This window comes from Heteronotia binoei, chromosome 13, assembly GCF_032191835.1.
Source record: "Heteronotia binoei isolate CCM8104 ecotype False Entrance Well chromosome 13, APGP_CSIRO_Hbin_v1, whole genome shotgun sequence".
In the NCBI taxonomy this organism is placed as follows: domain Eukaryota; kingdom Metazoa; phylum Chordata; class Lepidosauria; order Squamata; family Gekkonidae; genus Heteronotia; species Heteronotia binoei.
This window is the reverse complement of record NC_083235.1, coordinates 21,653,191-21,665,495: the sequence shown is the minus strand read 5'-3', so window position 1 is coordinate 21,665,495 and position 12,305 is coordinate 21,653,191. Positions and strand designations below refer to the sequence as shown.

Genomic DNA, 12,305 nt, shown 5'->3' with positions numbered 1-12,305 from the left:
AGCTGATTTATTATGACTCATTTAATTACTTTATGCATTGCCTTCCAGCCAAAAGGCCCCCCTTCCAAGGCAGCTCATAAAAGTTTTTAAGCAAGCTGAAAGTAGTTCAAAAGCAACCAGAAGACACAACAAAAACACAGTTTTAAAAAGGTGCAGAGCACCACCAGGGAAGCCAAACATCCTGAGAGAAAAGTCAGCTTATCTCCCATACTGTTTAGCATTGAATAAGCGGATCTGAAAGATGCTATGCATCTACCCCACCGATGAATGCAAATTGTGAGTTTGTAAGCATCAGCTTGCCTCAGAGGGAAAGACAGAGAGAGAGACAGAGAGAGAGAGAGAGAGAGAGAGAGACAGTCAGACAGAGACAGAGAGACAGAGACAGAGAGACAGAGACAGAGAGAGACAGAGACAGAGAGAGAGAGAAAATACCGCTATCAGTATTTTGCAGTTGCGAAAAAAAAAGTTCTTTAAACAAATTTCTCCTTCCTCTAAATAATAACAAATACAGGAGTCTAGGTTAAATCAGTGAAACAGAGTAAAGGCTAGAAAGAGCCAGCATACTGCAATCGTTAAGAGTGTCAGACTAGGATCTGGGAGAATCGGGTTCAAATCCTCTGCTCTGCTGTGAAAGCTCACTGGGTGACCATGGGCCAGTCACATGCTCACAGCCTAACCTACCTCACAGGATTGTTGTGAGGATAAACCTGAGAAGAGGAGAACAATGCAGGAATGATGGGAAGAGAGGCAGGGCATAAATGAAATAAAATAAATAAGGGGTTAAATCTGCACCTACGTATGGGCCCGAAGAAAAAGAAGCTACACAGCCCTCTAATTTGCAAACAGATTAAGGTGCATGATCTTTCATTGCATTTATTCAATGTATACCCCGCCTTACCCCAAAGATGGGGTCAGGGTGGCTTATATTATAAAACCAACAAGATAAAACAGTAAATATCTTTGTATTGCACCTTTTCAGAAAAGAGCCCTCCATGCACCTGGCTTTGCCTTTGAAGACAGAGGTAACTCCCTGCCCTAAAACCATCCTCACTGTCACCGACAAACATCCGGTGAAAACAGTAACTAACTATATAATATCAAACTGTTGTTGGCCAGCTGTGAGCTTTAAAATCCCTGGAGCATGTCCGGAAGGTTCTTGCGTCAAAGCAGTAGTAAACTGCCATCATCAACTTACAGTGGCATTCTAAACAGAGTAACACCCTTCTAAGCCCACTGACCTCAAAGGACATAGAAAGGAAGGAGGAGGAGACTGGATTTATACCCTGCCCTTCGCTAGCCAAAGGAGTCACAGAGCAGCTTACTATCACCTTTCCCTTCCCCTCCCCACGTGAGGTAGGTGGAGCTGAGAGCGCTCTCCCAGAGCTGCTCTAGAGCAGAACAGCCTTGAGAGAACTTGTGGCTGACCCATGGTCACTCCAGCAGGTGCATGTGGAGGAGTGGGGAATCAAACCCGGTTCTCCTAGATAACAGTCCGCGCACTTTAACCACTGCACCAAACTGGCTCTCTTAGGATTCCGCTTCCCAGTTTCCCACTTTCCAGCTGTCTCTTGTGACTTCAGGGGGCCACCATCCTGCCTTCCAAGAAAGTTACCAGATTTCAGACACAGCGAGACTCCAGTGGAACCGCTGAATCCCAGAGCCAGCTGGCAACATCAGGGAAGGCCTTGCTCTCTATGCCCTGTTGTTGGCCCTCCAGAGGGACTGGTTGGCCACTGTGTGAGACAGGATGCTGGACCAGATGAACTATTGACCTGATCCAGCATGGCTCTTCTTGTGTTCTTGCAAAATGGAAGGCAGCATTTTTAAGTTTGGTACAGCCTAGGCTTGCCTGATTTCATCAGATCTTGGAAGCTAAACAGGGTCCCCCTCCCACCCTTGGATGGGAGGCCACCAAGGAAGCCCAAAGGCAGGCAATGGCAAACCATCTCTGAACAACTCTTGCCTTGAAAATCTTGTGAGGTCACCATAAGTCAACTGTGACTAGACAGTGCTTTCCACCACCACCACATGAGACGGGAGTACGTCTTCTGCACTACCAGTGGTTCCAGATATCAGGCTATGGTCCGCAAAATAAAAGACTCAAAACTAAGCTATTTGAGGAAGAGCCTGAAGTTACCTCGTTGCTGCCACATTTGGGGAGGGGGAGATTTAATTTACAGCCAGGAGCACAAAGCTGCGATCACACACACTAAACAATGCACTTTCAGTCCACTTCCAATGCACTTTCCATCTGGATTTTGCCAGTTCACAAGGTAAAATCCAGTTGGAAAGTGTGCTAAAAGTGGATTGAAAGTGCATTATTTAGCGTGTGATCACAAGATGTCCTGATGGGGCTGGGGGACAGGGGGGACTTTGGCCTGCAGGAGACCCATCTAACTCTTTTCCAAACTAGACTGTTACATAAGGCTGGCACACTCAGGACTGTCCTCAAAGAGGTGACATCTGTTGCCCAGGCTAGCGGTTAAGAATTTGGCAAATTTGGCTGGCTGCTGACTTCAAACACATGGAATAAAGGCTCCCTTCAGTACTCACCCCCCCCCCACACACACACAAATTACAACGTAGAATTACTCCCCACTGTCCCCCAGTCAAACCTCCCAGTTCCTTGCCAGTTCCTTCTTGGCCTCCTAGTCGTCGGCAGAAGGTACCATAAGCCAACATTTTCATTGAGAGAACAGGGCTTTGTCTCAGTTGAAGAGTACATGCTTTGCCTACTGAAGGCCCCTGACTGAGTCCCCAGCTTCTCCAGCTAAAAGGATCTCCATCAGCAGCCACAGAAACATTACAGAGTGACTGCTGCAAATCAGAGTGAAAGAGTGACCGGGAGTATGGACTAAACCAGGGGTGTCAAACAGGCGGCCCGGAGGCCAAATCAGGCCCCTGGAAGGCTCCTAGCAGGCCCCTGAGCAACTGGCAGTCATCTACTTCCTTCTCCTTCTCTTGCTTCCTTCTGCATCACAGCTTGCTTTGCCAGGCTTGCTCAATCACACAGGAGCTAGAGAGCAAAACTTTCTATTTTCTCCATTGGCTGAAGCTCTTCCTTGGGGAGGAAGGGGGGGGGGGGTAGAGCTTGCTTTGCCAGGCTCTCTCAATCACACAACAGAGCTACTGAGCCAAGCCTCTCTTCCTTCTATTGGCTGAGGTTCCTCTCCCTCCTGATCCTCTAGGGAAGGAAGAAACAGCCAGAGCTTCCTTTGCCTAGTTCCCTGGATCCCATGTAAGAAATACAAAGAAAGCACCTTTAAGACCAACAAGTGCTAATGTTTTAAGCATGTTTTATTTTAAGGGTTTTTTAAAACAAATCTTTAATTGTATTTGTCTGTGTCTTTTATAAAGTTTATATCTCTGCTACCTAATCAAACAGGTATACACCTGGCCCAGCCCAACATGCCCCAGCCTGACAAGGTCTCATTTATGTCAGATCTGGCCCTCATAACAAATGAGATTGACACCCCTGCACTCTTAGTACAGGGCCTCCTGTAAGCTCCAGGAGGATTGGCTACATCAAGCGTGTGTGGCCTAATATGCAAAGGAGTTCCTGCTACAAAAAAGTCCTGATGCTAACACATCATGTCACACCACGTATTTGTTAAACTATTCTTCTTACATGTTTGTACATGGAATAAGAAATATCTTCAGTATTCATATTAGTAAAACTGCCCATATATTTGCATTTATTTATAACAAAGCTTATTTATATGTTTCTCCACTTTTCCCCACTCCCCTATTTCCCCTTCTGTACCCCTATTGAAAATTTAAAATAAAAATTTAGTAGACAAAACAACCAGGGGAGCTGATCTTGGCCATCTGGAGGTCAATAGTAACAGTGGGAGGTCTCCAGGTGCCACCTAAGAGGTTGGCAACCCAACTGATCAGTCTTCTACCCAATTTGAACCTGCCGCTCCCATAACAGTGAACTAGTAGCCATCACCAGGGCTTTTTTTGTAGCAGGAACTCCTTTGCATAATAGGCCACATCCCCTGATGCAGCCAATCCCCCTGGCGCTTACAGTAGGCCCTGTAAGTTCTTGGAGGATAGACTACATCAAGGGGGTGCGGCCTAATAGGCAAAGGAGTTCCTGCTACAAAAAAAGCCCTGGACATTACTATAAAAAAAATGACTCCCTATTGGGTCACTTTGTGGGGAACTCCTTGAAACTAGGTTAAAAGCGGCAGTCTACTCTCTACCAAGTAGGATCCCTGTGACACAGGGTGGTAAGCTGCAGTATTGCAGTCCAAGCTCTGTTCATGACCTGAGCTCGATCCTGGCAGAAGCTGGGTTCAGGTAGCCAGCTCCAGGTTGACTCAGCCTTCCATCCTTCCAAGATCAGTAAAATAAGTACCCAGCTTGCTGGGGGTTAAAGCCAGTTTGGTGTAGTGGTTAAGTGTGCGGACTCTTATCTGGGAGAACCGGGTTTGATTCCCCACTCCTCCACTTGCACCTGCTGGAATGGCCTTGGGTCAGCCATAGCTCTGGCAGAGGTTGTCCTTGAAAGGGCACCTGCTGTGAGAGCCCTCTCAGCCCCATCCACCTCACAGGGTGTCTGTTGTGGGGGAGGAAGGTAAAGGAGATTGTGAGCCGCTCTGAGTGGAGGGCGGAATATAAATCCAATGTCTTCTTCTTCTAAAGTGTAGATGACAGGGGAAGGCAATGGCAAACCACCCTGTAAAAAGTCTGCCATGAAAACGTCATGATGTGATGTCACCCCACGGGTGGGTAACGACTCTGCGGTTGCTACCTTTTTACTCTCTACCAATTTCTTGGCTCTGACGGTTAACTCTGACTTCAAGTTCAACAAAACCGGCCCCAGCGTTTTCTTCGGGATTCCCCAGACCTCCTTTATCTACCTCAAGCCACACCCTCTCGGGTTCCGAATCACTATTCCGGTCCCTTTCTCTGTGTTCAAGACTGCCAGCCGCCTCCCAAGCGGGAGCTGTCGCTTCCCCATCTTCCTGCCTGCTAACGCAAGGGCCAGAGAGTCTGACTGTCGCCAGAAATCCGGCCGGCGTGGGCAGCCAGCCAAAACCTGGGTCCTGCCGTTTTTTCCTCCTGACTCTGTTTGGCTACCGCTGTTCCCAAAGGCCGTCGCCCTTCCTGAGACCAAAGAGAACAGCCAGGAGTTCCCCTGGGGAGCCTCCTTCCTCTTGAAATTTTTGTTGTTGTTTTGTTTTGTAAGGAAAACTGAGCCGCTGACCTTGGAGACGAAGGCAGAGGCAAAGAGGGCTGTGAGCCTGGAACAAAGCTCTAGGACTCAAAATTTTAGAATCTGCCTAAGGTTGCCAGTCGGGTTGCCAATCCCCAGGTGGGGGCAGGGGATCGCCTGGTTTGGAAGCCCTCCTCATTTCAGGGTTATCAGAAACAATGTCTGATGGGCACTCCATTATACCCTATGGAGACTGATTCACATAGCGTATAATGGAGAATTGATCCGTGGGTATCTGGGGCTCCAGAGGGGCTATTTTATTAGGTAGGGAGGAAAGGTGCAAGCACCAGTCGTTTCTGACTCTGGGGTGACGTTGCTTTCACAACGTTTTCACGGCAGACTTTTTACGGGGTGGTTTGCCATTGCCTTCCCCAGTCATCTACACTTTCCCTCCAGCAAGCTGGGTACTCATTTTACCCACCTCGGAAGGATGGAAGGCTGAGTCAACCTGGAGCCAGCTACCTGAAAACCCAGCTTCTGCCGGGGATCGAACTCAGGTCATGAGCAGAGCTTAGGACTGCAGTACTGCAGCTTTACTACTCTGCGCCACAGGGCTCTTTTTGTTAGGTACAGGCACTAACATTTCAGCATCCGGTGCCTCTTCTCAAAACACCCTGTTGTCTACAGCCCTGGAATGGAAATAACAAATCAGGCAATTGACAAACCAGGCAATCTGTCTGTTTCTCTTCAGGACTGGGGGGAGAGGGGTTTGAGGGGGTTCAATCCTATGAGCCCCCAAAGAAGGTGCCCCTGTCCTCCATTATTTCCTATGGAAGGAAGACACTTAAAAGGAGCACAGTTCCTTTAAATGTGATTGCCAGAACTCCGTTTGGAGTTCAATCGTGCTTGTCATACCCTTGCTCCTGGCTTGATCCCCCAAGTCTCCTGGCTTCACCCCCAAAGTCCCCAGATATTTCTTGAGTCGAACTTGGCAACCCTAGTTGCCAGGTCCGTCCTGGCCACTGGTGGGGAGTGGGAGGGTAGGGTCACCAGCTCGAGGTTGGGAAGCTCCTGGAGATTTAAGGATGGAACCGTCTGGGGAGAGCAGGGACCTCAGTGGGGTACAATGTCACAGAGCCCACCCTCCAAAGCGTCCATTTTCTCCAGGGGAACTGAGCTCTGTAGTTGGGAGATGGGCTGTAATTCCGGGAGATCCCCAGGTCCCCTATGGAGACTGGAATCTCTAGCCTAGCCACATGTTGGATGTTAATTTGAACTATGGCACAGTTTATTTTAAAAATGTGTAGCCAAATAGACTGCCTTGACATAATCCTTCTTGTAGAAAAAGCCCAGCAGGAACTCATTTGCATATTAGGCCACACACCCGTGACATCACCATTGTTTCACATAGGGCTTTTTGCAGAAAAAGCCCAGCAAGGACTTATCTGCATATTAGGCCACACCCCCTCATGCCAAGCCAGTCAGAGTTGCGTTCCTGTGCATTCCTGCTCAAAAAAAGCCCTGCTTGCTACAATCCTGTAAAGTAGATTAGTGTTATTATCCCAATAATGCTGGTGGGTAGGCTCAGAGTGAGCAGGGATGCCAAATTCCGGGCAGGGTTGCCAATCCCCAGGTGGGGGCAGGGGGTCCCTTTGGAGGCCCTCCCCCCACTTCATGGACATCAGAAAGCAGGGGGTGGGCATGTCTGCTGGGCATTCCATTATGCCCTACGGATTCTCATAGGGTATAATGGAGAATTGATCTGTTGGTATCTGGGACCCAGGGGGGCTGTTTTTTTAGGTAGAGCCTCCAAATTTGGAGCATAACATCTGGTTCCTCTCCTTAAAACACCCTCCAAGTTTCAAAAAGATTGGATCAGGAGGTCTAATTCTAGAAGCCCCAAAAGAAGGTGCCCCTATCCCTCATTATCTCTAATGGAGGGAAGGCATTTAAAAGGTATGTGGTCCCTTTAAGGGTGATGGCCAGAACTCCCTTTGGAGTTCAATTTTGCTTGTCACAACCTCGCTCCTGGCTCCACCCCCAAAGTACTCAGATATTTCTTGAATTGGACCTGGCAACTCTTAGTTGGAAAATTTCTGAAGATTTGGGGTATGGAGTGTAGGGAAAGTGTGGTTTGGGGAGGGGAGAGAGCTCAGAGGGGTACAGTGCCATAAATCCCACCCTCCAATGCAGCCATGTTCTCCAGGGGAACTGATTTCTGTAGTCTGGAAATTAATTGTAATTCTGGGAGATCTCCAGGTCCCACCTGAAGTTTAACAACCCAGAGAGAGAGGTTTGCCTGAAGCCACATAATGAATTAATGGCAGAGCTGCGATTCAGACAAGGACTTCCTGATTCATTGCTGGAGGCCAAAACCAAAAGAACACAGGGAGATCCACAATCAATCTCCTTAGCATGTTTTGCAGGCCAATAATTGGCCTGCAAAACAATCAGGGCTGTACCAAGAAAAGATTTAACCTTTCCACAAGGCTCCATCAAAACACACACGTGCACACCCTGCTGTTATCAGCCCTGGAATGGAAATAACAGACCAGCCAATTGAGGGTACCTGTCTGTTTCTTTTCAGGACTTTTTTTTTGGGGGGGGGGGGGCGCAGAGAAGGTAGCAGAACTACAAGGGTAGAAAATTAATACTGCAATCCTATTTCCTACTTGCACCTGACAAAGGGGGCTGTGACACTTGAAAGCTTATACCCTGGAAGTCTTGCTGGTCTTTAAGGTTGGAGTTTGGTAGCACCTCTAAGACCAACAAAGTTTTATTGAGTATGTCAGCTTTCATGTGCTAAAAGCTTACATTCTCAATAAAACTTTGTCATAGGTGCTTTTGTTGTTGTTCAGCTGCACAGTCGAGTCCAGCTCTTTGTGACCCCATGGATAAAGTCATGCCAGGCCCTCCTGTCTTCCACCATCCTCCTGTCTGCTCAAATTCGTGTTTGTTACATCAGTAACGCTGTCCAGCCATCTCATCTTTTGCCGCTCCCTTCTTTTGCCTTCTGTCTTTCCCAGCATCAGGATCTTCTCCAGGGAGTGCTCCCTTCTCATTGGGTGGCCAAAGTATTTGAGCTTCAGCTTCAGCATCTGACCTTCCAGGGAACAGTCTGGGTTGATTTCCCTTAGGACTGACTGATTGGATCTTCTTGCGGCCCAAGGGACTCTCAAGAGTCTTCTCCAGCACCATATCTCAAAAGCATCTATTCTTCTGCGCTCGGCCTTCCTTATGGTCCAGTTCTCACAGTCATACATTACTACTGGGAATACCATCGCTTTGACTATACGGACTTTTGTTGGCAGGGTGATGTCTCTACTTTTTATTATACTGCCCAGGTTCACCATAGCTGTCCTCCCAAGGAGCAAACGTCATTTAATTTCATGGCTACAGGACTCCAATGGTGTTCCGTTGCTTCAGACCAACATAGCTGCTGCCCACCTGGATCTATCCACTTGGTCTTTAAGGTGCTACTGGAGTTGAATCTTGCTGTCCTGTGTAGAATTACTCCAGTTTAAACTCATTGATTTCAATAGGTTTAGCCTGCAGTAACTCTGTATTGGATGTCTCCCCCTGCTTCACAGTCTAGACCCAAAATAGGACCTTAAACGGGCCCTGATCGATGACAAGAGAGAGGGGCTGGTTGTCAGCAGTACAGCATCTTCCTCTGCATGCTTGCAAAAGGTTCCAGGTTCAGTCTATGGCATCTCCAGTTGGGAAAGCATCGAGAATGAAATGTAAAAGACTTTTATTAGTCTTTTACTTTTTTATTATTATTAGAAAGCCACTACTAGTCAGAGCAGGCAAGACTGGCCTTGCTAGAGCACAGGTTTCGTCCATTTTTAGGCAACTTCCTGTGTTCTCCTCTCGGCTTTTGGGGATTGAGGGAAGAATAGCAAATTTCAAAAGCACCTCTAAGCTTGTCCAGAACATTTTTCTGTCACTAATAAATCTCCTAGATTATTTCTAAGGAAAGCAGGAGAGAATCATAACTCTGAGGCAAGGCGGGGTGGAATGTTCCCACTCCAATTAGGAATTAACCTCTGGCTGTATTTGTTGGTGTTTTTTGTTTTGTTTGTTTTTCCTGCTGCAGGGGATCCTGCCCTCAGATGATCAGAGAAGCATCTCCTGCTAATGATGCAAGGAGGTCCTCCCGACTCCTGCAACACTCTGGTCTATTTTAAGCAAAGGGATAACAGCCTGGCCTCCAGGCCACCGAGGACTCAGCATTTCCTCAACGTTGCTAGAGGGACAGACAATACTGACAAGAATTGGTCGCAGTCCCCATTCTCCTAAGAGCCTTTAGCTCATTTCACTGCTTCCTGAGAACAAAGGTGTTTTTTGGGGGGGGGGGGGGGGGATTAAAAATAAATGTTTTAGTTTGGCAGAAAAATGGGCGGGGGGGGGTGCTGTTTCCTCAGACCACAATGGCTGTTTCCTTCTGAGAGCCAGGAATGACCGCACTGAAGGAACAGCTGGGACGAGGCTGCCATTAGGTGAAGATGCCTTGTAGTTAGTACAGCCAAGGGCCTAGTGAAAGTGCAGGATGGATCCCGCACCCCAGCTCCTGTTTCCCACTGCTGCTCTAGTGGTAGTGGGAGAAAAAAATGACCACTGGCCCAGCAGCATGATGTCACTTCCAGGACAAACCAGGAAATGGCATCTGTCCTCTCCAGGAATTGCCAGAAACTCTATGGTTTTACCAAAGAATTTCCCATGATTCCTTAAGAAGGGTGCCATGGCCAGTGCTGAACCAACAAATGCCCCTTCATCTTCCACTGATTTATTTATTTATATATCATCTCCCATCCCAATGAGGGCCCAAAGTGGTTTATATTATTCTCCCTTCCTCTGATCTGTTCTGTCCTCACAACCCTTTGAGGTAGGTTAGGCTAAGAGCATGCGATTAGTCTAAGGCCACCTAGTGAGCTTTCCTGTCAGATTTGAACCCAAATCTAGTACAGCAGCCTTAACCACAATGCCACAGTGGCTTGTGTGCTGCCAATGAGAAGGGGCAACTTGGAACAGGGACATGGCAAAAAAGAGTTAGTACTCAATTTTGTTAGATCAAGATGGGTAGCCATGTTAGTCTGTCTGCAGCAGTAGAAAAAAAGCAAGAATCCAATAGCTCCTTGAAGACAAAACTTGCAGCAGGGTGTGAGCTTTTGTGAGTCACAGCTCACACTTGGCCACAAATTCTATTAGTCTTTTAGGTGCTACTGGCCTCCTGCTCTTTTCTACCAGTCTTGCTGTAAGGGAAGGGTACAGTCTTGACCCTTCTTATTATGCCTGGAATGTAATCTAGGGGAGGGGTCATGGCTCAGTGGAAGAGATTCTGCTTGGCATGCAGAAGGTCCCAGGTTCAATCCCTAGCATCTCCAGTTGAAAGGGACCAGGATAGAAGTGATGTGAAAGACCTCCGCCGGAGACCCGGAAGAACTTCTGCCAGTCGGCAGAGACAATACTGACTTTGATGGACCAATGGTCTGATTCGGTATAAGGTGGCTTTGTGTGTGTTGATATGCGTATGCATGCAATCAGTTCACTGTGCGGCAGGAGAAGAGACTCACAAGACAGAATTGCTCTGATCACACGCAAACTTGCAGCTGCAGAATCCAGAGTTCAGTAGCCCAAAGAAAACATGAACGCCTAGACCGATTGTTGATTTTCAGTTTGTGTACATACAGCTACCAGCACGTGTGTAGGATTGTCACTGGTTACTATTTGCTCAGTGGGTTGGATCCAAACAGCTTCTTTTTTTTTTTACTCCCGAAAAGGGGAGCATGAGGTGCCTTTTGACCACCCAAAAAGGTTGTCCAGGTCCTACATGGGCAAAAGCCATGTGTTACAGGGAGTATATGAAGGCGAAACGGGTGAGACACAGGCACAAAAATTAGCTGCATCCAACCCATTGTTAGATGCACTGCTTGTAATTGTATATTACAGACAGCTCTTAACACACATACATAACACAGTGATTTCTTCACTGGTGTAATATGGGGACAATCATACCAAACTACCTTATAGAGATGTTGTAACAATTACTGAAATAATATGTGGAATCCTTTGAAGTTGCTAAAAGCTCTGGACGAGCGCTAGGTATTATTAAGGGTTCCCATATAGGCATGTTGCAATCAAGTCAGTAGGGTGTAGAAAATAGCTGAGAGCCAACTTAGAGCTCAGGTCCACGAGACCTGGGTTCAGATTCCGACTCTGTTAGGTAACCCTGGAACAACTCCTCTCAGCTTAACCTACCTCTCAGGGTCATTAGAAGGGTTTTTTAAAAAAGGAAAGGAAGCGCCAAACTTGCCTCTCCGAGCTCCTCGAAGGGAGGCTAAGATTAAAATGTACTGGACTGACCTGGATCAGGGACATCTGGCTGTGAAACCCTGGCCACAGGGTCAATGACACTCCCTACCCTTCAAGGCTGGCTACCTTACAAGGGTGTTATGTGTAATATGAGCTAGCTGGGAGACAGACATAAATATATTGAACAAATATTTGCACACCTGCACTGGCCGTTAGTCACACTAACTGGATTAGGTAGAACAAAAGCTGAGAGTCCAGTGGCACTGTTAAGACCAACAAAGTTGAATTTTGGGTATAAGCTTTCATGAGCATACGCACAAAACCTTCCACCCAGAATTAAACTCCGTTGGTCTTAAAGGTGACACGGGACTCCTGACTTCGTTCTGTTGTTTCAGACCAACACGGCTACCCAACTGGATTAGGCAGGAAAAAATAACACAGAGCAGAAAAGAACTAAATCAAAGAGAAAGATCCAGGTGGGCAGCCAGGCAAAATGCTCTTTCAATTTGTTAATTTCACTATTTTGCCATTGGATTCTAACTTTGTACCACTTTGCATTCTTAACCACAGCCCACCAGCTATAAGTAGCTCTGCTCACTGTTCCCCATTCCACTGTCTGATGAAGTAGGCATGCATACGAAAGCTTACATTCTGAATAAAACTTGGTCTTTAAGGTGCTACTGGACGCCTACTTTGTTCTGGATCAAAGAGAGATGCTATGAAGCATAATACAGGACTGACTGAGAGGCTCTGGTAGACCCTGAGTGCTAAAAACTACCATGCACACAGACTACAGTTATAAGGGGGGAGGCCCTGCTTCATGTCC

At 47.3% G+C, this 12,305-nt stretch overlaps 2 protein-coding genes across 2 annotated transcripts in view; one reads left to right on the top strand and one right to left on the bottom strand.

Moving 5' to 3' along the window:
* SLC48A1 (solute carrier family 48 member 1) overlaps positions 1–12,305 on the top strand; it is a 456,994-nt gene that overhangs the window by 351,142 nt on the left and 93,547 nt on the right. The window lies entirely within an intron of this gene.
* The window catches only part of RAPGEF3 (Rap guanine nucleotide exchange factor 3), a 98,809-nt gene that overhangs the window by 85,188 nt on the left and 1,316 nt on the right, over positions 1–12,305 (bottom strand). The gene's annotated exons all lie outside the window — the stretch shown is intronic.